Below are 23,928 nucleotides of genomic sequence, written 5' to 3'. Positions count from 1 at the left end.
GACGTTTCAGGCCGAGACCCAGCCAGCACCCCTGAGATACAGCCAGCAGGCCGAGAGCCTGGCCTGCTGCGTTCACCAGCAACTTTTATGTGTGTTGCTTGAATTTCCAGCATCTGCAGAATTCCTGTTATGTGCTACAAAGAGATTGTGTTACAGACCACCCAATAGTCAACGAGACTTGGAAGAGCAAATCTGCAGAGAGATAGCAGGCAACTGCAGGAAACATAAAGTTGTGGTGATAGGGGATTTTAATTTTCCATACATTGATTGGGACTCCCATACTGTTAGGGGTATAGATGGTTTAGAGTTTGTAAAATGTATTCAGGAAAGTTTTCTAAATCAATATATAGAGGGACCAACTAGAGGGGATGCAATATTGGATCTCCTGTTAGGAAACGAGTTAGGACAAGTGACGGAAGTCTGTGTAGAGGAGCACTTTGGTTCCAGTGATCATAACACCATTAGTTTCAATTTGATCATGGACAAGGATAGATCTGGTCCTAGGGTTGAGGTTCTGAACTGGAAGAAGGCCAAATTTGAAGAAATGAGAAAGGATCTAAAAAGCATGGATTGGGACAGGTTGTTCTCTGGCAAAGATGTGATCGGTGGGTGGGAAGCCTTCAAAGGGGAAATTTTGAGAGTGCAGAGTTTGTATGTTCCTGTCAGGATTAAAGGCAAATTGAATAGGAATAAGGAACCTTGGTTCTCAAGGGATATTGCAATTCTGATAAAGAAGAAGAGGGAGCTGTATGAAATGTATAGGAAACAAGGAGTAAATCAGGTGCTTGAGGAGTATAAGAAGTGCAAGAAAATACTTAAGAAAGTAATCAGGAGGGCTAAAAGAAGACATGAGGTTGCCTTGGCAGTCAAAGTGAAGGATAATCCAAAGAGCTTTTACAGGTATATTAAGAACAAAAGGATTGTAAGGGATAAAATTGGTCCTCTTGAAGATCAGAGTGGTCGGCTATGTGCGGAACCAAAGGAAATGAGGGAGATCTTAAATAGGTTTTTTGCGTCTGTATTTACTAAGGAAACTGGCATGAACTCTATGGAATTGAGGGAATCAAGTAGTGAGATCATGGAAACTGTACAGATTGAAAAGGAGGAGGTGCTTGCTGTCTTAGGAAAATTAAAGTGGATAAATCCCCGGGACCTGACAGGGTGTTCCCTTGGACCTTGAAGGAGACTAGTGTTGAAATTGCGGGGGCCCTGGCAGAAATATTTAAAATGTCACTGTCTACGGATGAGGTGCCGGAGGATTGGAGAGTGGCTTGTAGAGGATTGTAGAGGATTGTTCCGTTGTTTAAAAAAGGATCGAAAAGTAATCCGGGAAATTATAGGCCAGTGAGTTTAACGTCGGTAGTAGGTAAGTTATTGGAGGGAGTACTAAGAGACAGAATCTACAAGCATTTGGATAGACAGGGACTTATTAGAGAGAGTCAACATGGCTTTGTGCGTGGTAGGTCATGTTTGACCAATCTATTGAAGTTTTTTGAGGAGGTTACCAGGAAAGTGGATGAAGGGAAGGCAGTGGATATTGTCTACATGGACTTCAGTAAGGCCTTTGACAAGGTCCCGTATGGGAGGTTAGTTAGGAAAATTCAGTCGCTAGGTATACATGGAGAGGTAGTAAATTGGATTAGACGTTGGCTCAGTGGAAGAAGCCAGAGAGTGGTGGTAGAGAATTGCTTCTCTGAGTGGAGGCCTGTGATTAGTGGTGTGCCACAGGGATCAGTGCTGGGTCCATTGTTATTTGTCATCTATATCAATGATCTGGATGATAATATGGTAAATTGGATCAGCAAATTTGCTGATGATACAAAGGTTGGAGGTGTAGTAGACAGTGAGGAAGATTTTCAGAGCCTGCAGAGGGACTTGGACCAGTTGGAAAAATGGGCTGAAAAATGGCAGATGGAGTTTAATACAGACAAGTGTGAGGTATTGCACGTTGGAAGGACAAACCAAGGTAGAACATACAGGGTTAATGGTAAGGCACTGAGGAGTCCAGTAGAACAGAGGGATCTGGGAATACAGATACAAAATTCCCTAAAAGTGGCGTCACAGGTAGATAGGGTCGTAAAGAGAGCTTTTGGTACATTGGCCTTTGTTAATCAAAATATTGAGTATAAGAGCTGGAATGTTATGATGAGGTTGTATAAGGCATTGGTGAGGCCGAATCTGGAGTATTGTGTTCAGTTTTGGTCACCAAATTACAGGAAGGATATAAATAAGGTTGAAAGAGTGCAGAGAAGGTTTACAAGGATGTTGCCGGGACTTGAGAAACTCAGTTACAGTTACAGAGAAAGGTTGAATAGGTTCGGACTTCATTCTCTCGAGCGTAGAAGAATGAGGGGAGATTTGATAGAGGTATATAAAATTATGATGGGTATAGATATAGTGAATGCAAGCAGGCTTTTTCCACTGAGGCAAGGGGAGAAAAAAACCAGAGGACATGTGTTAAGGGTGAGGGGGGAAAAGTTTAAAGGGAACATTAGGGGGGGCTTCTTCACACAGAGAGTGGTGGGAGTATGGAATGAGCTGCCAGACGAGGTGGTAAATGCGGGTTCTTTTTTAACATTTAAGAATAAATTGGACAGATACATGGATGGGAGGTGTATGGAGGGATATGGTCCGTGTGCAGGTCAGTGGGACTAGGCAGAAAATGGTTCGGCACAGCCAAGAAGGGCCAAAAGGCCTGTTTCTGTGCTGTAGTTTCTATGGTTTCTATGGTTTCTATGGAGCTTTTGAAAAGAATTAAGTTAGATATGTCACTGGGACCGGACAAGATATACCCCAGGCTACTGTGGGAAGCAAGGGAAGAAATTGCTGAGTCTCTGGCAGTGATCTTTGCATCATTAATAGGGATGGGAGAAGTTCCAGAGGATTGGAGGGTTGCAAACATTGTTCCCTTGATCAAAAAAGGGAGTAGAGGTAACCCAGGAAATTATAGACCGGTGAGCCTTACTTCAGTGGTGGGGCAAATCATTGAAGAAGATCCTGAGAGGCAGGATTTATGAGCATTTGGAGAGACATAATCTGATTAGGGACAGTCAGCATGGCTTTGTCAAGGGCAGGTCATGCCTAACGAACCTGATTTAATTCTTTGAGGATGTAACAAAACACATTGATGAAGGTAGAGCAGTAGATGTAGTGTATATGGATTCCAATAAGGCACTTGATAAGGTTCCCCATGCTAGGCTCATTCAGAAAGAAATGAGGCATGGGATCCAAGGATACCTTGCTTTGTGGATCTAGAATTGGCTTGCCCACAGAAGACAAATGCTGTTGATGGATGGTTCATATTCTGCATGGAGGACAGTGCTCCGCAGGGATCTATTCTGGGACCCCTTCTCTTTGTGATTTTTATAAATGACCAGCATGAAGATGTAGAAGGGTGGGTTAGTAAGTTTGCTGATGACACAAAAGTTGGGGGTGTTGTGGATAGTCTGGAGGGCTGTCAGTGGTTACAACGGGACATTGATAGGATGCAGAACTGGGCTGAGAAGTGGTGGATAGAGTTCAACCAAGATAAGTGTGAAGTGGTTCGTTTCTGTACGTCAAATTTGAAGACAGAACATAATATTAATGGTAAAGCTCTTGGCAGTGTGAAGGAGCAGCAAGATCTTGGGGTCCGTGTCCATAGGACACTCAAAGCTGCTGCGCAGGTTGACAATGTTGTTAAGAAGGCGTATGGTGTGTTGGCATTTATCAACCATGGGATAGAGTTCAAGAGCTATGAGGTAATGTTACACTTGGAGTACTGTGCTCAGTTCTGGTCACCTCACCACAGGAAGAATGTGAATACAATAGAGAAAATGCAGGGGAGATTCACAAGGATGTTGCCTGGATTGGCGGGTGTACATTGTGAGAATAGGTTGAGTGTCCTTGGGTTTTTCTCTTTGGAGCGAGGGAGGATGAGAGGTGACCTGATAGATGTGTATAAAATGATGAGAGGCTTTGCTTGTGTGGATAGACCCAGACAGAGTCTAATAAGATTACAGATTGTTTCTTTGGTAGGTCTGGCATTTTACATAATAAGTAGCTATTTATCTGAGAATTTAGCAAGTTCAGCAGGCCATTACCTGAAGCTGTTTGTGTCCACATTCAATTGCTCTGATTAGATTATCCCAGAGCAAGAATCGGTTCAGAGTCCATGCTCTTTACATAACAAATAACTACTTGTCCAAGAATGGTCTCAGGTTTAGCAGGTCATCACCTAAACCTACTTGTATCCACATTCAATTGCTCTGATTAGATTATCCAAGAACCAGAATTGGTTCAAAGTTCACAAAGTGGATGGACTTGCTGAAACGTTTCTGCCCAAAACATCGACTGTGCTCTTTTCCATAGATGCTGCCTGGCCTGCTGAGTTCCTCCAGCATTTTGTGTGTGTTGCTCAGGTTTCCAGCATCTGCAGATTTTCTCTTGTTTGTGACTGGAAACAAAGACAACTGGTTTGTCTGCTTCTCTTGTCCTTGATTAGACTGTCCTTTCTTATGGCCAACAATGCAAACTCTATGAGGTCATCCAAATGCACCTGTAACTCAAGCAAGTCCATGACTCAAACAGCCTTCTCCATGACACATTGTAAAGTAGCCAGTGCCCCTGATATGCTCTGGGGCATTCGTTCAATCTGAAAGAATCCAAGTGGACATATAAATGCTATCTTCTCTTTGTCAATTTCATTCACTTCATAATACCCGCTCCCAACTTCCTTTCCTCAGCAGGCCGGAATATCCTCGATCCATGGAACAGCATATTGGTCAGGGACTGTATGTTGGTTCAGTGTCCGGTAGTCAACACACATTCATACCTTCCCATTCTTCTTCCTCACCACCACTATGGGTGTCACTTAGGGATTCCTTGACTCATTGAGGTTTCAGCAGATGCTGCCAACCATCTTCAATTTTTGCTGGTGCTAATCGCCGAGACCTTTCTCTGAAAGGAGTGTCCTCTGTCATTTGGATGGTGTGGCAATTACTCTTAGAGCAATCCACATGAAATTCGTCAGTAGAAAAGACATCTTCAAACTTCAACATCTTCTCTATAGTCTCCTTTTCCATCCCTTGGGTACCAAGGAGTCACCAAGGTTCAAATATTTTCCCATTAACTTTCCTGATCCAGGAGAATGTCTCCCTCCTGGTTTTCTTACCAGAAAACTAGACATTACGGTCACCAAGAAAAGATGTGCCATTGGCGTCCCATGTCTGAGGCTGACCTCTCTCTCCAATCACTGCCATCCTGATTACATGTACAGCTGAAGGTTTCTGCAGTGTAGGGTCTCGCCAATACCCGGCAGGTAAGCATGACCGTTCTTCAGGGTCCTCCAGACTATCCACCAGGAGAGCCTCATCATCAGGCATTTCAGGGAACTTGGGCTTTCCTGTCACTCTAGCTAATTCACCAGGATGTGACACGGTGGGTGTATCACACAGTTCCTTGTTTATGCTCACCTTGCTTTGGAGGAACTTTCACTTCCTCAAAAACAGCTCTAAACCCTGGGTGAATGAATAAGGTTTTCAAAAAATTCTCTCCATTTCTCTCCTTGCAGGCTCCAAAAAGCCTTCTCACAATGGGAGTATTTGTTCCCACAATAATGGAAGCTTCACTCTTTTCAACCGAGTCCGCACTGATCAACAGTAATGTATCAAGGGCCTCATCTACTCCATTATCTGCTTCCGAAAACCCAAACTTCAACGACAAGTAACCACCATACAGGCAATCATCAGTACTAAGGGGCCATATTTCTTGGGCACTGAGTGGCATCAATGGTAAACGCGTCAAATATCGGTTGTCAAAAGATCTGTAAAGTAGAGTAACCTGAGGACCTGTGTCAAGTATGGCTCCAGCATAAATATGCTCCGATCCATGGTGATACACTGGAGCTTGGCCCCATCAAGCCTTCAAGAGTAGAGTTTTGCACTTCAGTGTTTCCCCTGGTACATTGGTTGAAACATGTTCCCCACAAGATGCCAGGTTGTTCCCTTACTGGGTCTCTCCAAAGTTTCCCAACTTTGAGGATGTGACTAAACACATTGATGATGTTAGATTATGAAGACACGTAGTCCTCTTTTATTGTTATTTAGTAATGCATGCATTAAGAAATGATACATTATTTCCTCCGGTGTGATATCACAAAACACAGGACAAACCAAGACTGAAAAAACTGACAAAACCACATAATTATAACATATAGTTACAAACAGTGCAACGATACCATAACTTGATGAAGAAGTCCATGAGCACAGTAAAGTTCAAAGTCTCTCAAATGTCCCACATCTCACGCAGACGGGAGAAGGAAGAAAAACTCTCCCTGCCATACCCGACTACGGTCCGACTCTGAGTCATCTGAAAACTTCGAGCTCTGATCAGCTCTCCGACACCGAGTACTGAGCGCCATCTCTGTCTGAAAGATTCGATCTCCTTCTCGGTCGCCAAGAGCAGGCAAGGCCGGGGATTTTGAGGCCTACCCTCCGAAAGATTCCTGACCACGCAGTAACGACAGCAGCGAACGGGCATTTCAGAAATTTCTCCAGATGTTCCTCTGTGCTTTCACGCCCATTCTCTATCAAATCAGAATTGTCCACGGCCCCTATTTAACAGATACGATATCATTTTTCACCGGGGGGCTGCGCACGCGCAGGCATGCTGCCATCTTCTCCTCCTGCCTTACCATTAGTTAGAGGAGTAGGTGTAGTGTATATGGATTTCAGCAAGGCACTTGATAAGGTACTCCATGCAAGGCTTATTGAGAAAGTAAGGAGGCATAGGATCCAAGGGGGCATTGCTTTGTGGATCCAGATCTGGCTTGCCCACAGAAGGCAAAGAGTGGTTGTAGATGGATCATATTCTGCATGGAGGTCGGTGACCAGTGGTGTGCCTCAGGGATCTCTTCTGGGACCCCTACTCTTCATGATTTTTATAAATGACCTGGATGAAGAAGTGGAGGGATGGGTTCATAAATTTGCTCATGATACAAAGATTGGAGGTGTTGTGGATAGTGCGGAGGGCTGTCAGAGGTTACAGCGGGACATTCAGGATGAAGGGCCTCGGCCCGAAACATCGACTGTTCATTTCTACGGATGCTGCCCGACCTGCTGAGTTCCTCCAGCGTGTTGTGGAGATGTCAGGGATACGTTTATTATGCAGAGAGTGGTGAGTGCGTGGAATTGGCTGCCGGCAACGGTGGTAGAGGCAGATACGATAGGGTCTTTTAAGAGACTGCTGGATAGGTACATGGAGCTTAGAAAAATAGAGGGCTATGGCTAACCCTAGGTAATTTCTCAGGTAAGGACATGTTCGGCACAGCTTTGTGGGCTGAAGGGCCTGTATTGTGCTGTAGGTTTTCTATGTTGCCTTTTCTGTTTAAGTAACTGTTGGGTTGCTTTCCAAATTTTTTCCTGTCCTTCACACTCCCACTTGAAACTTCCATCCTCTCCACAGTTGTAACAAAAAAGTGCTGGTTGCTTCGCTTGTGAAGCGACCCTGTCAGTAGCAGCCCTCTGCTTCGTAAGTCCTGCAAGTGGGACCGGTTTCCCATTGAACAAACAATGCGACCATCCCTCTGGCCAGAAAGTGTCTCCCCTTTCTCCTGGAATGCGTGCCTGTGCTCACCCTGAGCTCCGCTGGGCTGTCTGTCATGTCAAAAATGCTTTCTGACGCTTGCATGTAGCCCACGGACATAGCCAATGGGTCTCTGCCTTTGAGGACATCACCACCGGAGCAGCCAGAACCTTTAGGCTCTCTACCAGCGGCTGTCTTTTCATGTTATCCGAGCACTGCCACTCATCCAGCAACTGAGACATCTGCTCCATCCAAGCCTCATATTCCTCCTCCCCGTCAGGGGTGGGCTTCACTCCTGAGAACATTCTCAGCCAATGATAGCTTTGACTCTCCGCTGGATCGTTGGCATTTATCTTCCGGTGGTGTCATTGATGAAACCAGCCCAGAATGTTCACCATCCACTGAAGACCCATTGGAACTTCCACACCAGACAACTTCCTCCCCTCACTTCGCTGAAACGAGAACAATCTGTCCTTAAAGTCTTCACCCACAGCGACAAACAATTCGTCTTTAATGTCTTCACCCTCAGTTACATGCCCCCTTTCTCTAAAACTATGGAGTGCCCGTAGCCCTGTCTCTCCAGATGTCCCTACCCTATCAGGCAGCACAACTTCAGTCACGTCACCACTAGTCTGGACTAACCCTTACCCACTGATTGATCAAACCACCAATCAACCAACGTAACTTTCCCCAATACTTTCACAGAATTTAGCATTCTAATTAGCAATTCATTAAGGCTGCAGGTATCCAGCATTATTTGTGGGTAATCTCTTTAAATCACACTAAAACTTAATCCCTGCAGTGTCCATAATAGAGTACCTTAATCACTTATCCTGACACTAGTTTAAATACATAAACTGCTTAGTCAATTTAAACAGCATTACACAGCATTCAGAAAATCCCAGATAAGCCCCCACAAATGTACTCCTGATCACCAAGCTCACATGCAAACTTGGCTCGTTAGCCAGCTCTGCTAACAGCCACTGGACTCAGTGCGAGCAGGCCACCTTTCTTAAACAATGTACATCTGGGGCCTGTATGGTTTGGGTTCAACCAAAAAGGAAAGTTGGGATGTTTTGACTAACAGAAGCACAGATTGAGCAAATGCTGTGTAAATGCTGCCCATACACAATTATCCATCAGCAAGAAATAATAGATCATACACTGCATACAATTATAAAGAAAACATAGTTACTAATATCAGCTTTATCAAACTGTTATTAAGAGGAAAAAAAGAAAAGAAAAAATAAAAGGGACCATTACAATTAAATTAGTCTAACTGCGCACATGCGTCGGACTTTCCATTGTCCAGAAGCTGGGCATGACCATTACTCGTGGCACTGAATTCTCATCACACATCACCGGTAGAACTTCCCATCCTAGAGTCCTTCCTCTCGTGAAGCAAGCCTTGCAATCGTGTCTTCTCATCGGATTGAATCCTATGGCTGTCTCTTCCGATCTTTTCCTCTCTGCACCTCCTGCCAAAAAGCCCATGAACCCCACCCCCCCCGAGTCACTGTCTGCCCCAAATCTCTCTCCACTCAGCTTCCTCTGGAACCTTCTCCCAATTCCACCATCCTGATCAGCTGACACAATATTCCTAAATCGAATACCATAGCCCCTTATCTTAAGCCAAAGTCCAAACATTCTACGAGCAGGACACACTGCTTTTACAGAAAGCTACTGAATGAAATTCCCTACTGTATTAGCAGTAAAATCTTAACCAGGGTGCATATGTTTAGTGGGTGTATCATGTTCTGGATGAAAGTTGCTTTGTTTGATTAGTACAATCAGATGACAATAAGTTTTGAATTTGAACTTGATGCTACCTGACCTACTAAGCATTTCCACTATATTCTAGTTTCCCTTTCGATAAATTTATGCGTTTATTCTCAGAAAAGTTTAAAAGTTAACTTCAAAATCTTGTTACGCCCAAATCGTCATCACTGTGCCATGTGACATGGGTGATCATGGACTTCCATCTGTCTTTGACCATAATTGTTCTTGGAAATTTTTTCTGTAGAAATGGTTTGCCATTACCTTCTTCTGGGCAGTGTCTCTACAAGACTGGTGACTCCAGCCATTATCAATACTCTCAGAGATTGTTTGCCTGGAGTCAGTGGTCGCATAACCAGACTTGTGATATGAACCAGCTGTTCATACGACCATCCAACTCCCAGCTCCCACGGCTTCACGTGACCCTGATTTGGGAGGGGGGTGGGGGTCTAAGCAGGTGCTACACCTGTCCAAAGGTGAGCTGCCCGCTGGCGGAGGGAAGGCGCACCTTACACCTCCTTTGTTAGATTTGTCACGTTACACGTCGCTTACGTTGCATCCTAACTTTTAATAATATTAATACTATAACACACTTTTCTCAGCCTTCACAGAAAGTAGAGACGCTGCTGGGCTTTCTTTGCTATGGAGCTGGTGTTGAGGGACCAGGTGAGATTCTCCGCCAGGTGAACACCAAGAAATTCGGTGCTCTTAACGATCTATACGGAGGAGATGTTGATGTCCAGCGGAGAGTGGTCGTTCCGTGTCCTCCTGAAGTCAACAACCATCTCTTTTGTTTTGTTCACATTCAGAGACAGGTTGTTGACTCTGCACCAGTCTGTTAGCCGCTGCACCTCCTCTCTGTATGCTGACTCATTGTTCTCGCTGATGAGACCCACCACGGTCGTGTCATCGGTGAATTTGATGATGTGGTTCGAGCTGTGTGTTGCAGCACAGTCGTGGGTCAGCAGAGTGAACAGCAGTGGACTGACCACACAGCCTTGGGGAGCCCCCGTGCTCTGTGTGATGGTGTTGGAGATGCTGCTCCCGATCCGGACTGACTGAGGTCTCCCAGTCAGGAAGTCTAGGATCCAGTTGCAGAGGGAGGTGTTCAGGCCCAGTAGGCTCAGCTTTCCAATCAGTTTCTGAGGAATGATTGTGTTGAATGCTGAACTGAAGTCTATGAACAGCATTTGAACCAACGTGTCTTTTTTGTCCAGGTGGGTTAAGGCCAGGTGGAGGGTGATGGCGATGGCGTTGTCTGTTGAACAGTTGGGACGGTACGCAAACTGCAGGGGGTCCAGTGAGGGGGGCAGCAGGGTCTTGATGTGCCTCATGATGAGCCTCTCGAAACACTTCATGATGTTGGATGTGAGTGAACGGGACGGTAGTGGTTGAGGCAGGACACTGAAGACTTCTTCGGCACGGGGACGATGGTGGCAGCCTTGAAGCACGTTGGAACAACGGCGCTGCTCAGGGAGATGTTGAAGATGTCAGTGAGAATCTCAGCTAGCTGGTCTGCACATCCTCTGAGCACTCTGCCAGGAATATTGTCTGGTCCAGCAGCCTTCCGTGGGTTGACCCTGCACAGGGTTCTCCTCATATCGGCCACGGTAAGACACAGCACCTGGTCATTTGGAAGAGGGGTGGTCTTCCTCGCCGCCACGTCATTTTCCACCTCAAAACGAGCGTAGAAGTTGTTCAACACAACTGGGAGGGAGGCATCACCAGCACAGGCAGGTGTTGTCGTCTTGTAGTTGGTGATGTCCTGAATGCCCTTCCACATGCGCCGTGTGTCTCCACTGTCCTGGAAGTGGCTGTGGATTCGCTGGGCGTGTGCACGCTTTGCCTCTCTGATGGCCCGGGGCAATTTGGCCCTCGCTGTTGATAGGGCTGCCTTGTCACCTGCTCTGAAGGTGGAGTCACGGGTCCTCAGCAGCGCACGCACCTCCGCAGTCATCCATGGCTTCTGATTAGCGCGTGTAGTGATGGTCTTGGACACTGATGTCATCGATGCACTTGCTGATGATGCCGTGTTACAGAGAGAGCAAAAAAAAGTATTGAGGTAGTGTACATTGGTTCATTGTCCCTTCAGAAATCTGATGGTGAGGGGAAGAAACATCTTCTTGAAACATTGAGTGTGTGTCTTTGGGATCCTGTACCTGCTCCTTGATGGTAGCAATGAAAAGGGGGTATGTCCTGAGTGATGTAGGTCCTTCATGATGAATGTTACCTCTTTTGAGGCATTGCCTTTTGAAGATGTCCTCAACACAGGAGAGCTGGGTGCCCATGATGGAACTGTCTAAGTTTAAAACTTTCTGCAGCTTTTTCTGATGTTGTGTAGTGGCCCCTCCATACCAGACGGATGTCCCAGTTTCCTCAAATATCTTAAACATGCAGGGTTATCAGCTTTTGACTTCCGTAAATGGATTAGTGGCAGAAATGAATGCAAATAGTCGGCACATATTCTTTGAGCCAAAGGACCTGTTTCTACATCATATGATGATGACAACCGCGACCTACGGACTCACTTTCAAGTACTCAACAGTTTAAATTCTCGATATTTATTGCTTATTTATTTATGTATTTGCTCCGTTTGTCGTCTTTTGCACCTGAGCTGTTGTCCTCTTGGTTGTGGTCTTTTACTGATTCTATCGTGTTTCTTTATATTTACTGTGAATTCCCTCAAGAAAATGATGACATATACGTACTTCCATAATAAATTTACTTTGAACAGCCCAATCTCAGCAACATTTAATTAGAACTGAAAGTTTTCCCTCTGGTTTCCAAGGATTAATGTATCAGCCATATTTCTTTCATTCGCAATTTTACTGATCAGTAAGATTATGATACCATGATGTTGAATTTGCTGACTTTATGCTGTTGCCTTGGTGATGACTGTGAAAGTGTTTCCAATAGGTCAAGAATGTACTCGATTCTCTCTTGTACCAACCAATTAAGAAGAGCTTCTGCTCCACCATCTCTTTAGAGCGAGCTGAAGAAAGATGTGGCTGTAGAAAAGTGATGTGTCATTTGGATAATGGGGCCCATTTTACCTTTGTTGTAGTACACAGAACGAGATTGAAGACAGCAGCGGTGTGGCAGTGGACATCAGATTAGATGGCAACCTCTTTGACATCAGGAGGCTCCACGCAACCACCAAACTCCATAGAGAGCGGGTCCTGGAGCTGCAGTATGCAGACGACTGTGCTCTTGTGGCCCACACTCCGGAGGATCTTCAGACTGTTCTTGCCGTGGTGGTGAGAGCGTACAGCAGGATGGGGCTGACTGTCAATACCACCAAGACAGAAGTGGTTTGCCAACCGAGTACCAGTGTCCCACCCACTCTACCTGCCTTCACTGCTGGTGATGAAAAGCTGTCAGTAGTGCCATCTTTCAATATCTGGGGAGCATTCTCTCTGAGGATAGCGGCATTGACAACGACATCCAGAGCCACATTAAACAGACATCAGCTGCCTTTGGGAGACTTCAGCGTAGAGTCTTTCAGAACAGGAGCCTTTGTCCCTCCACAAAGGTCGCCGTATACCAAGCGGTCTGTGTCACCACCCTCCTTTATAGCTGTGACCCCTTGCTGTTCCTAACCTCCACCCACAGAGACTCTGTAGACAATCCCTCCATGATGTCCACCTTTTCTGCAGCCATGACACTATCTCTGATCAACAGTGCCACACCCCCACCTCTTTTGCCTCCCTCCCTGTCCTTTCTGAAACATCTAAAACCTGGCACTTGAAGTAACCATTCCTGTCCCTGAGCCATCCAAGTCTCTGTAATGGCCACCACATCATATCTCCCAGTACTAATTCAGTACGGTGGGAATATAGACAAGCCAGCCAGTACAGCGGAAAGAGGTGCAAAGTTATTATTATCACTCATTGGAATGTTGCAATTGCTTTATAACGTGTACTCAGAGATTTGGCTGCACAGAACTGAAAGTGCTCCAGAATGTTGTAAAATTAGCCAGCTCCATCTTGGGTACTAGCCTATGTAATACCCAAGACATCTTCAAGGAGCGATGCCTCAAAGGCAACATCCATTATTAAGGATCCCCAGCATGCAGGACATGCTGCCATCAAGTGGGAGATACAGAAGCCTGAAGACACACACTCAGCGATTCAGGTACAGCTTCTTCCCCTCTGCCATCCAATTCCTAAATGGACATTGAACGCATGAACATTGCCTTACTTTTTAAAAAATATATACTATTTCTGTTTTTCTCTTCTTTAATCTTTTCAATATACATATATATACTTACTCTCATATATTTACTTATTTTTTTCTTTGGATATTGTCATGTATTACATTGAACTGCTGCTGCTAAGTTAACAAATTTTAACAACACATGCCAGTGATAATGAACCTGATTCTGATTCTCTCTTGTGATGAATCTGAGAGAAAACAATAAAAATTAGATTCATAGAGTCATAAAACACTACAGCATAAAAAAAAACCTTTGACCCATCTAGTCTGTACCAAACCATTAAACTGCCTTGTCCAATAGACCTCCACCTGGTCCACAGCCCTCCATAACACCACCCCACCCCCCATCCACATGCCTATCCAAATTTCTCTTAAATGTTGAAAATGTTGAAATGTTGCCACTTGTGCTGGCAGTTCGTTCCACACTCTCACCACCTTCTGAGTGAAGAAGTTTCTCCTCATGTTCCCCTTAAACTTTTCACCTTTCGCCCTTAACCCAACAGAGTCTTTTTTTTTAAGTGAATTAATTCGCAGTGAAAGAATTAAATTCAGGAAGAACTGTAACTCTATTCAACAAATAGTGGTAAACCCAGTCTGATAGTCCTAGTCCTGGTGTTCCTGTACCTCCTTCCTGATGGTAGTGTGTCAAAGAGACTGTGGGGTGGGTGGTAGAGATCCTCAACAATGCTACGGGTCCTTCGTCCACAACGCTCCTGGTAAATGGCACAACTAGTGGGGAGGAAAACTCTGATGATCCTCTTGTCGGTATTTACAATTCTCGTAGGGTCTTGTGGTCTGATGCCTTACACGTGATGAGAGACCCAGGTGAGATGGTTGGGCCCAAGTGCTGGCGTATCTGAGGCTGGAATCGAGACACAATGCAAGACTGAAATTAGAACAGAGGACTGAACTAGACACTAGACAACAATCCAAACAGAGCTGATGATTGAGCACTGAACCTCCCTTCAGCTGCTTCTCAAATATTAAACATTAGTGGGGCAGTCCTGAACCCTTAAAGGGGTCGTGCCGGTTACCCAGATTTCAGAGAGTTTGAGAGTCTAAAACCTGGAAGCTGGTGTGGTTGGGTGGGTGTTGTTACTGGACCCCCTCCCCTACGGCCGACTCCTGGTGGCCCTGATTGTTCAGATAGATGGTGATGGTAGTCATGGATGGGAGCTGGATCCAAGATGCCCCTTTCAGGAACCCAGCACTGTTCCTCGGGTCCGAATCCTGCCCAGTCCATGAGGAACTGCTGAACACTCAGGACAGATCATGAATCCAAACCTCTTCTCACGGTGAAGACCTGAAATGCAGAGACAAACCTGGGTGGTGGTGGGACTGAGGGTGGTGCGGCTAAAGGACTGGTGTTCACAGGTTTTAACTTGGAATGTGGAAAGTGCGATTGATTTTGAGGGTCTTGGGGAGCTGCAAGGTGTAAGCCACCCAGAGAGGCAAATCCTCAGCAGACAGCCAGACCTATTTCCCAAACTGCAATGCTGGTCCCTGTCTTCTCTTGCAGTTAGCTTTTCCGGGTGGAGGCCTACCAAGTCTCCTTTGCCCTAGTCCATTTCTCCTTGCAGCATCAGACGAGACCTTCAGCCTCCTGCAGTGTTGGGAAGTGTATGGTCATGCACTTCAGATGAAGAAATAAATGGGTTGACCATTTTCTAAATGGAGAGAAAATACAAAAAACTGAGATGGAAAGAGACTTGGCAATCCTTGAACAACAGGAATTCTGCAGATGCTGGAAATTCAAGCAACATACATCAAAGTTGCTGGTGAACGCAGCAGGCTAGGCAGCATCTCTAGGAAGAGGCGCAGTTGACGTTTCAGGCCGAGACCCTTCGTCAGGACTAACTGAAGGAAGAGTGAGTAAGGGATTTGAAAGTTGGAGGGGGAGGGGGAGATCCAAAATGATAGGAGAAGACAGGAGGGGGAGGGATGGAGCCGAGAGCTGGACAGGTGATAGGCAAAAGGGGATACGAGAGGATCATGGGACAGGAGGTCCGGGAAGAAAGACGGGGGGGGGTGACCCAGAGGATGGGCAAGAGGTATATTCAGAGGGACAGAGGGAGAAAAAGGAGAGTGAGAGAAAGAATGTGTGCATAAAAATGAGTAACAGATGGGGTACGAGGGGGAGGTGGGGCCTTAGCGGAAGTTAGAGAAGTCGATGTTCATGCCATCAGGTTGGAGGCTACCCAGACGGAACATAAGGTGTTGTTCCTCCAACCTGAGTGTGGCTTCATCTCCACAGTAGAGGAGGCTGTGGACAGACATGTCAGAATGGGAATGGGATGTGGAATTAAAATGTGTGGCCACTGGGAGATCCTGCTTTCTCTGGCGGACAGAGCGTAGATGTTCAGCAAAGCGGTCTCCCAGTCTGCGTTGGGTCTCACCAATATATAAAAGGCCACATCGGGAGCACCGGACGCAGTATATCACCCCAGTCGACTCACAGGTGAAGTGATGCCTCACCTGGAAGGACTGTTTGGGGCCCTGAATGGTGGTAAGGGAGGAAGTGTAAGGGCATGTGTAGCACTTGTTCCGCTTACACAGATAAGTGCCAGGAGGGAGATCAGCGGGGAAGGATGGGGGGGACGAATGGACAAGGGAGTTGTGTAGGGAGCGATCCCTGCGGAATGCAGGGGGGGGGGAGGGAAAGATGTGCTTAGTGGTGGGATCCCGTTGGAGGTGGCGGAAGTTACGGAGAATAATATGTTGGACCCGGAGGCTGGTGGGGTGGTAGGTGAGGACCAGGGGAACCCTATTCCTAGTGGGGTGGTGGGAGGATGGAGTGAGAGCAGATGTACGTGAAATGGGGGAGATGTGTTTAAGAGCAGAGTTTATAGTGGAGGAAGGGAAGCCCCTTTCTTTAAAAACGGAAGACATCTCCCTCGTCCTAGAATGAAAAGCCTCATCCTGAGAGCAGATGCGGCGGAGACAGAGGAATTGCGAGAAGGGGATGGCATTTTTGCAAGAGACAGGGTGAAAAGAGGAATAGTCCAGATAGCTGTGAGAGTCAGTAGGCTTATAGTAGACATCAGTAGATAAACTGTCTCCAGAGACAGAGACAGAAAGATCTAGAAAGGGAAGGGAGGTGTCGGAAATGGACCAGGTAAACTTGAGGGCAGGGTGAAAGTTGGAGGCAAAGTTAATAAAGTCAACGAGCTCTGCATGCGTGCAGGTTGTTATAGGAGGTAATTTTACCTGCTCTACTCCTCTGTACTCATGACTGTGTGGCTCAGTATAACTCAAATGATACCTGTAAGTTTGTTGATGGTACAACCTTTGTTGGTAGAATCTCAGATGAAGAAGAAATGAAATATAGCAGCTAGTTAAGCGGTGTCACAGCAACGACCTTCCACTCAATGTCTGTAAGACGGAAGAGTTGGATGTGGAGTTCAGGAAGGGTAAGACGAGGTAACACGAACCAATCTTTATGGAGGGATCAGAAGTGGAGAGAGTGAGCAGTTTATAGTTCCTGGGTGTCAAGATCTCTGAGGATCTAACCTGGTCTCAACATACCGATGCAGCTATGTCAAATACTGAACACGACATTTAAATGACACATAACACTTCCTCCAAACTAAAGGTGTAGCTATGGGCACACATATGGGTCCTAGCTATGCCTGCCTTTTTGTTGGGTTTGTGGAACAATCTATGTTCCGTGCCTATTCTGGTATCTGTCCCCCACTTTTCCTTCGCTACATCGACGACTGCATTGGCACTGCTTCCTGCACGCATGCAGAACTCGTTGACTTTATTAACTTTGCCTCCAACTTTCACCCTGCCCTCAAGTTTGCCTGGTCCATTTCCGACACCTCCCTCCCCTTTCTAGATCTTTCTGTCTCTATCTCTGGAGACAGCTTATCCACTGATGTCTACTATAAGCCTACTGACTCTCACAGCTATCTGGACTATTCCTCTTCTCACCCTGTCTCTTGCAAAAACGCCATCCCCTTCTCGCAATTCCTCCGTCTCCGCCGCATCTGCTCTCAGGATGAGACTTTTCATTCTAGGACAAGGGAGATGTCTTCCTTTTTTAAAGAAAGGGGCTTCCCTTCCTCCACTATCAACTCTGCTCTTAAACGCATCTCCCCCATTTCACGTACATCTGCTCTCACTCCATCCTCCCACCACCCCACTAGGAATAGGGTTCCCCTGGTCCTCACCTACCACCCCACCAGCCTCCGGGTCCAACATATTATTCTCCATAACTTCCGCCACCTCCAACGGGATCCCACCACTAAGCACATCTTTCCCTCCCTCCCCCTCTGCATTCCGCAGGGATCGATCCCTACACAACTCCCTTCTCCATTCGTCCCCCCCATCCCTCCCCGCTGATCTCCCTCTTGGCACTTATCCGTGTAAGCGGAACAAGTGCTACACATGCCCTTACACTTCCTCCCTTACCACCATTCAGGGCCCCAAACAGTCCTTCCAGGTGAGGCATCACTTCACCTGTGAGTCGACTGGGGTGATATACTGCGTCCGGTGCTCCCGATGTGGCCTTTTATATATTGGTGAGACCCGACGCAGACTGGGAGACCGCTTTGCTGAACATCTACGCTCTGTCCGCCAGAGAAAGCAGGATCTCCCAGTGGCCACACATTTTAATTCCACATCCCATTCCCATTCTGACATGTCTATCCACGGCCTCCTCTACTGTAAAGGTGAAGCCACACTCAGGTTGGAGGAACAACACCTTATATTCCGTCTGGGTAGCCTCCAACCTGATGGCATGAACATCGACTTCTCTAACTTCCGCTAAGGCCCCACCTCCCCCTTGTACCCCATCTGTTACTCATTTTTATGCACACATTCTTTCTCTCACTCTCCTTTTTCTCCCTCTGTCCCTCTGAATATACCTCTTGCCCACCCTCTGGGTCACCCCCCCCTTGTCTTTCTTCCCGGACCTCCTGTCCCGTGATCCTCTCGTATCCCCTTTTGCCTATCACCTGTCCAGCTCTTGGCTCCATCCCTCCCCCTCCTGTCTTCTCCTATCATTTTGCATCTCCCCCTCCCCCTCCAGCTTTCAAATCCCTTACTCACTCTTCCTTCAGTTAGTCCTGACGAAGGGTCTCGGCCTGAAACGTCGACTGCACCTCTTCCTATAGATGCTGCCTGGCCTGCTGCATTCACCAGCAACTTTGATGTATGTTGTTGGGAATCCTTGCATAGGATTCCCTAAAGGTTAACTTGTAGGTTGAATCTGTGGTGAGGAAGCCAAATGCAATGTTAGCATTCTTTTCAAGAGGACAAGAATATAAAAAGCAAGGATTTAATGTTGAAACTTTATAAAGCACTGGTGTGGCCTTACTTGGAGTATTGTGAGCAAGTTTGGGCACCTTGTCTTAGAAAGGATGTGCTGAAACTGGGGAGGGTTCAAAGAAGGTTCACAAAAATGATTCCAGGATTGAATGGTGTGTCATATGAAGAGCATTAGAGAGCCTCTGAGCCAGTATTCACTGGAATTCAGAAGAATGAGGGTCGACCTCATTAAAATCTATCGAATGGTGAAAGTTCTTGATAGAGTGGATGTGGAGAAAATGTTTCCGATGGTGGGAGAGCCTAAGACCAGAGGACCCAGCTTCAGAATAGAGGGGTGTCCTTTTAGAACGGAAATGAGGAGGAATTTCTTTAGTCAGAGAATGGTGGATCTGTGGAATTCTTTGCCACAGGCAGCTGTGGAGGCCAAGTCTTACACTGGCATGCAAAAGTTTGGGCACCCCGGTCAAAATCTCTGTTACTGTGTATAGCTAAGCGAGTAAAAGATGAACTGATTTCCAAAAGGCATGAAGTTAAAGATGACACATTTCTTTAACATCTTAAGCAAGAAAATTTCTTTATTTCCATCTTTTACTGTTTCAAAATAACAAAAAAGGAAAAGGGCCCGAAGCAAAAGTTTGGGCACCCTGCATGTCAGTACTTAGTAACACCCCCTTTGGCAAGTATCACAGCTTGCAAACGCTTTTTGTAGCCGGCTAAGAGTCTTTCAATTCTTGTTTAGGGGATTTTTGTCCATTCTTCCTTGCAAAAGGCTTCTAGTTCTGTGAGATTCTTGGGCCGTCTTGCATGCACTGCTCTTTTGAGGTCTAGCCACAGATTTTCAATGACGTTTAGGTCGGGGGATTGTGAAGGCCAATACAAAACCTTCAGCTTGTGCCTCTTGAGGGAGTCCATTGTGAAATTTGAGGTATGTTTAGGTTCATTATCCTGTTGTAGAAGCCATCCTCTTTTCATCTTCGGCTTTTTTACGGACAGTGTGATGTTTACTTCCAGAATTTGCTGGTATTTAATTGAATTCATTCTTCCCTCTACCAGTGAAATGTTCCCCATGCCACTGGCTGCAACACAAGCCCAAAGCATGATCGATCCACCCCCATGCTTAACAGTTGGAGAGGGGTTCTTTTCATGAAATCCTGCACCCTTTTTTCTCCAAACATACCTTTGCTCATTGCAGCCAAAATGTTCTATTCAAAAGGTTCAAAGGAACGTCTAAACAAGCTGGATGCATTTTGGAAACAAGTCCTGTGGACTGATGAAGTGAAAATAGAACTTTTTGGCGGCAAGTGGCAGATGGAGTTCAACCTGGAGAAGTGTGAGGTGGTACACTTTGGAAGGACAAACTCCAAAGCAGAGTACAAAGTAAATGGCAGGATACTTGGTAGTCTGGAGGAGCAGAGGGATCTGGGGGTACATGTCCATAGATCCCTGAAAGTTCCCTCACAGGTGGATAGGGTAGTTAAGAAAGCTTATGTGGTGTTAGCTTTCATAAGTCGAGGGATAGAGTTTAAGAGTCGTGATGTAATGATGCAGCTCTATAAAACCCTGGTTAGGCCATACTTGGAGTACTGTGTCCAGTTCTGGTCGCCTCACTATAGGAAGGATGTGGAAGCATTGGAAAGGGTACAGAGGAGATTTACCAGGATGCTGCCTGGTTTAGAGAGTATGGATTATGATCAGAGATTAAGGGAGCTAGGGCTTTACTCTTTGGAGAGAAGGAGGATGAGAGGAGACATGATAGAGGTGTACAAGATAATAAGAGGAATAGATAGAGTGGATAGCCAGCGCCTCTTCCCCAGGGCACCACTGCTGAATACAAGAGGACATGGCTTTAAGGTAAGGGGTGGGAAGTTCAAGGGGGATATTAGAGGAAAGTTTTTTACTCAGAGAGTGGTTGGTGCGTGGAATGCACTGCCTGAGTCAGTGGTGGAGGCAGATCACTAGTGAAGTTTAAGAGACTACTAGACAGGTATATGGAGGGATCTAAGGTGGGGGCTTATATGGGAGGCAGGGTTTGAGGGTTGGCACAACATTGTGGGCCGAAGGGCCTGTACTGTGCTGTACTATTCTATGTTCTATGTTCTATGTAACCGGTGACCCAATTCAGCATCTCTGAACTCCCCCGAAGGAGGTCAAAGAAGCTGTCAAAGCAGCAAGACCAAGTTCCGCCCCGGCCCCAGCGGAGTGCCTTACAAAGTCTACAAGCAGGGCCCAAGGCTCCTTGTGCAACTCTGGAAGATCCTAAAGGTGATCTGGCGGAGAGGACAGGTCGTAGTTCAGTGGAGGCACGCGGACAGTGTTTGGATACCAAAAGAAGAGGACTCAAGCAACATCGAGCAGTTTCATATTATCTCACTGTTTAGCGTTGAAGGGAAGATCTTCTTCAAGATTGTGGCCCAATGTTTAACTGAATTCCTCTTGAAGAATGGATACACAGACACCTCAGTACGGAAGGGAGGAGTCCCAGGAGTACCTGGATGCCTAGAGCACACAGGAGTGGTGACCCAGCTGATCCGGGAGGCAAGGGAGAACAGAGGAGACCTTGCAGCACTCTGGCTAGACTGAACCAACGCCTATGGATCCATCCCACACAAGCTCATTGAAGCAGCACTGACAAGACACCATGTTCCAGAGATGATATGAAACCTCATTCTGGAATATTACAGCGACTTCAGGTTGAGAGTCTCCTCAGTGTCACTAACATCCGCCTGGCATCGGCTGGAGAAGGGCATAATCACTGGCTGCACAATCTCGGTATCACTCTTCTCACTGGCCATGAACATGATTGTCAAGTCAGCAGAGTTGGAACGTAGAGGCCCCAAGTCCAGATCTAGTACTCAGCAGCCCCCATAAGAGCATTCATGGATGACCTGACGGTGTTGGTAACGTCCGTCCCTGGGTGCAGATGGCTCCTTCAAGGGCTGGAATGGCTCATCTCATGGGCAAGGATGAGCTTTAAACCAACCAAATCCAGGTCTCTGGTCCTGAAGGAGGGAAGAGTGGCCAACCAGTTCCGCTTTTCCCTGGGAGGGATCCAGATTCCAATGGTGACAGGAAAACCAGTCAAGAGCCTGGGCAAGATCTTCAACAGTTCCCTGAAGGACACAGCCGCGCTTCAACAAACCAGGAGCGACTTGATAACCTGGCTCACCGTGATTGACAAATCGGGGCTTCCAGGAAAATTCAAAGCCTGGATGTACCAACACGGAGTCCTGCCAAGGCCACTCTGGCCCCTTCTGGTCTACGAGGTGCCAATGTCAACAGCGGAGGCTTTGGAGAAGACCATCAGTCAGTCTCTCCGGAGGTGGTTGGCGCTGCCCCAGACTTTAAGCAGCATTGACCTGTATGGGCATTCCACCAAGCTGCAGCTTCCTATCAGCGGCCTATCAGAGGAATTCAGAGTCACTCGAGCCAGGGAGGTTATGATGTACTGAGACGCCTCTGATGTTAAAGTTGCTTCGGCAGGAATCCGTGTAAGGACCGGCAGGAAGTGGCAGGCACAGGAAGCTGTCGACAGAGCGGAGGCACGGCTGCGGCACAACAGTTTGGTGGGCACTGTGACGGTGGGGCAGGCAGGACCGGGCTGTTTTCCCAAACCATGCTATGACAAAACCCGTGGAAAGGAGAAGTGTCAACTGGTTCAGAACAAGATACGAGCAGAAGTGGAGGAAGATCAATACAGCAAGATGGCCGGCATGTACAAACAAGGCGCCTGGACTAGATAGGAGCATGCGGAACCTCACAAGTTCACCTGGGCAGAGTTCTGGAGAGCCGAACCATTGCGTATCAAGTTTCTCATCCAATCAGTCCATGACGTTCTCCCAAGCCTGGCCAACCTGCACAGGTGGGGCATGGCAAACACTCCAGCATGCCAACTGTGCCAGAAGAGGGGTACCTTGGAGCATATCCTAAGTTGCTGCCCAAAGGCATTGGGGGAAGGGCGATATCACTGGCGTCATGACCAAGTCCTAAGGTCTATGGCGGACGCAATCAGCACAGCGATCCAAGACAGCAAAAATCAGCACGCTCCCAAACAGTCCATCACCTTTATAAGAGCGGGGGAGAAGGCTCAACATCGACCCAGCTCCTTGGGAGGGCTTCTTGCCACTACATGAGACTGGCAGCTCCAAATCGACCTAGGAAGGCAGCTCAAGTTCCCAGAGAACATCGCAGCTACTATGCTCTGCCCGGACATGGTGTTAATATCGGAGTCTACAAGGCAAGTGGTCCTTCTGGAACTTACTGTCCCCTGGGAAGACCGGATTGAAGAGGCCAACGAGCGCAAGAGGGCTAGATACACAGATCTTGTTGCAGAATGCTGGAGCAAAGGCTGGAGAGCTCGCTGTGAGCCAGTCGAAGTTGGGTGCTGGGGCTTTGCTGGCCATTCATTACAGTGGACTCTAAAACTCCTTGGAGTTAAAGGGCTGCAGTGCAGAAGAGCCACCAAGAACATTCTGGAGGCTGCTGAAAAGGCCCCGCGGTGACTATGGATCCGGAGGGGGATCCGTAGATTAGTGCGCCACTTGGACATGAGTCGGGGGCTGATCACCCCTGGCTGGGTCGCCCGGTCAAGGTTATCTGATGATTAAAGACCCGAAACACCCTATGACCCCGGGTTTATCACTGAAGACGTGTCCATTTAGCACCAGAAGATGTATTCTACAATTGACGAAGATGCACAAAATTATGAGAGATATAGATAGAGCAAATGCAAGCAGGCTTTTTCCATTCAGGTTGGGTGAGACTAGAACTAGAGGTCGTGGGTTAAGGGTGAAAGGTAAAATGTTTAAGGGTAACGTGAGGGGAAAATTCTTCACTCAGAGGGTGGTGAGAGTGTGGAACCAGCTTCGAGCACAAGAGTTGGAAATTGTCCAGTGATTCAGTTTATGTTAAATGGGTGAGTTGCTGAGGACTGCGGCTCATTGGGCTGGAAGTTGCTGGGGAGTGCGGCTCATTGGCTGAAGGTTGCTGGGGAGTGCGGCTCATTGGCTGAAGGTTGCTGGGGGTGCGGCTCATTGGCTGAAGGTTGCTGGGGAGTGCGGCTCATTGGCTGAAGGTTGCTGGGGAGTGCGGCTCATTGGCTGAAGG

General features: G+C 46.9%; 1 pseudogene; it reads left to right on the top strand.

The window, feature by feature from the left end:
• The window catches only part of LOC134356710 (uncharacterized), a 51,508-nt pseudogene extending 28,086 nt beyond the window's left edge, over positions 1-23,422 (top strand).
• The last annotated feature ends 506 nt before the right edge of the window (positions 23,423-23,928 follow it).

This window comes from Mobula hypostoma, chromosome 1 (assembly GCF_963921235.1).
Source record: "Mobula hypostoma chromosome 1, sMobHyp1.1, whole genome shotgun sequence".
NCBI classification, from domain to species: Eukaryota; Metazoa; Chordata; class Chondrichthyes; order Myliobatiformes; family Myliobatidae; genus Mobula; species Mobula hypostoma.
Note: the sequence above shows the minus strand (reverse complement) of the source record. Positions and strands in the feature narration are given on the sequence as shown.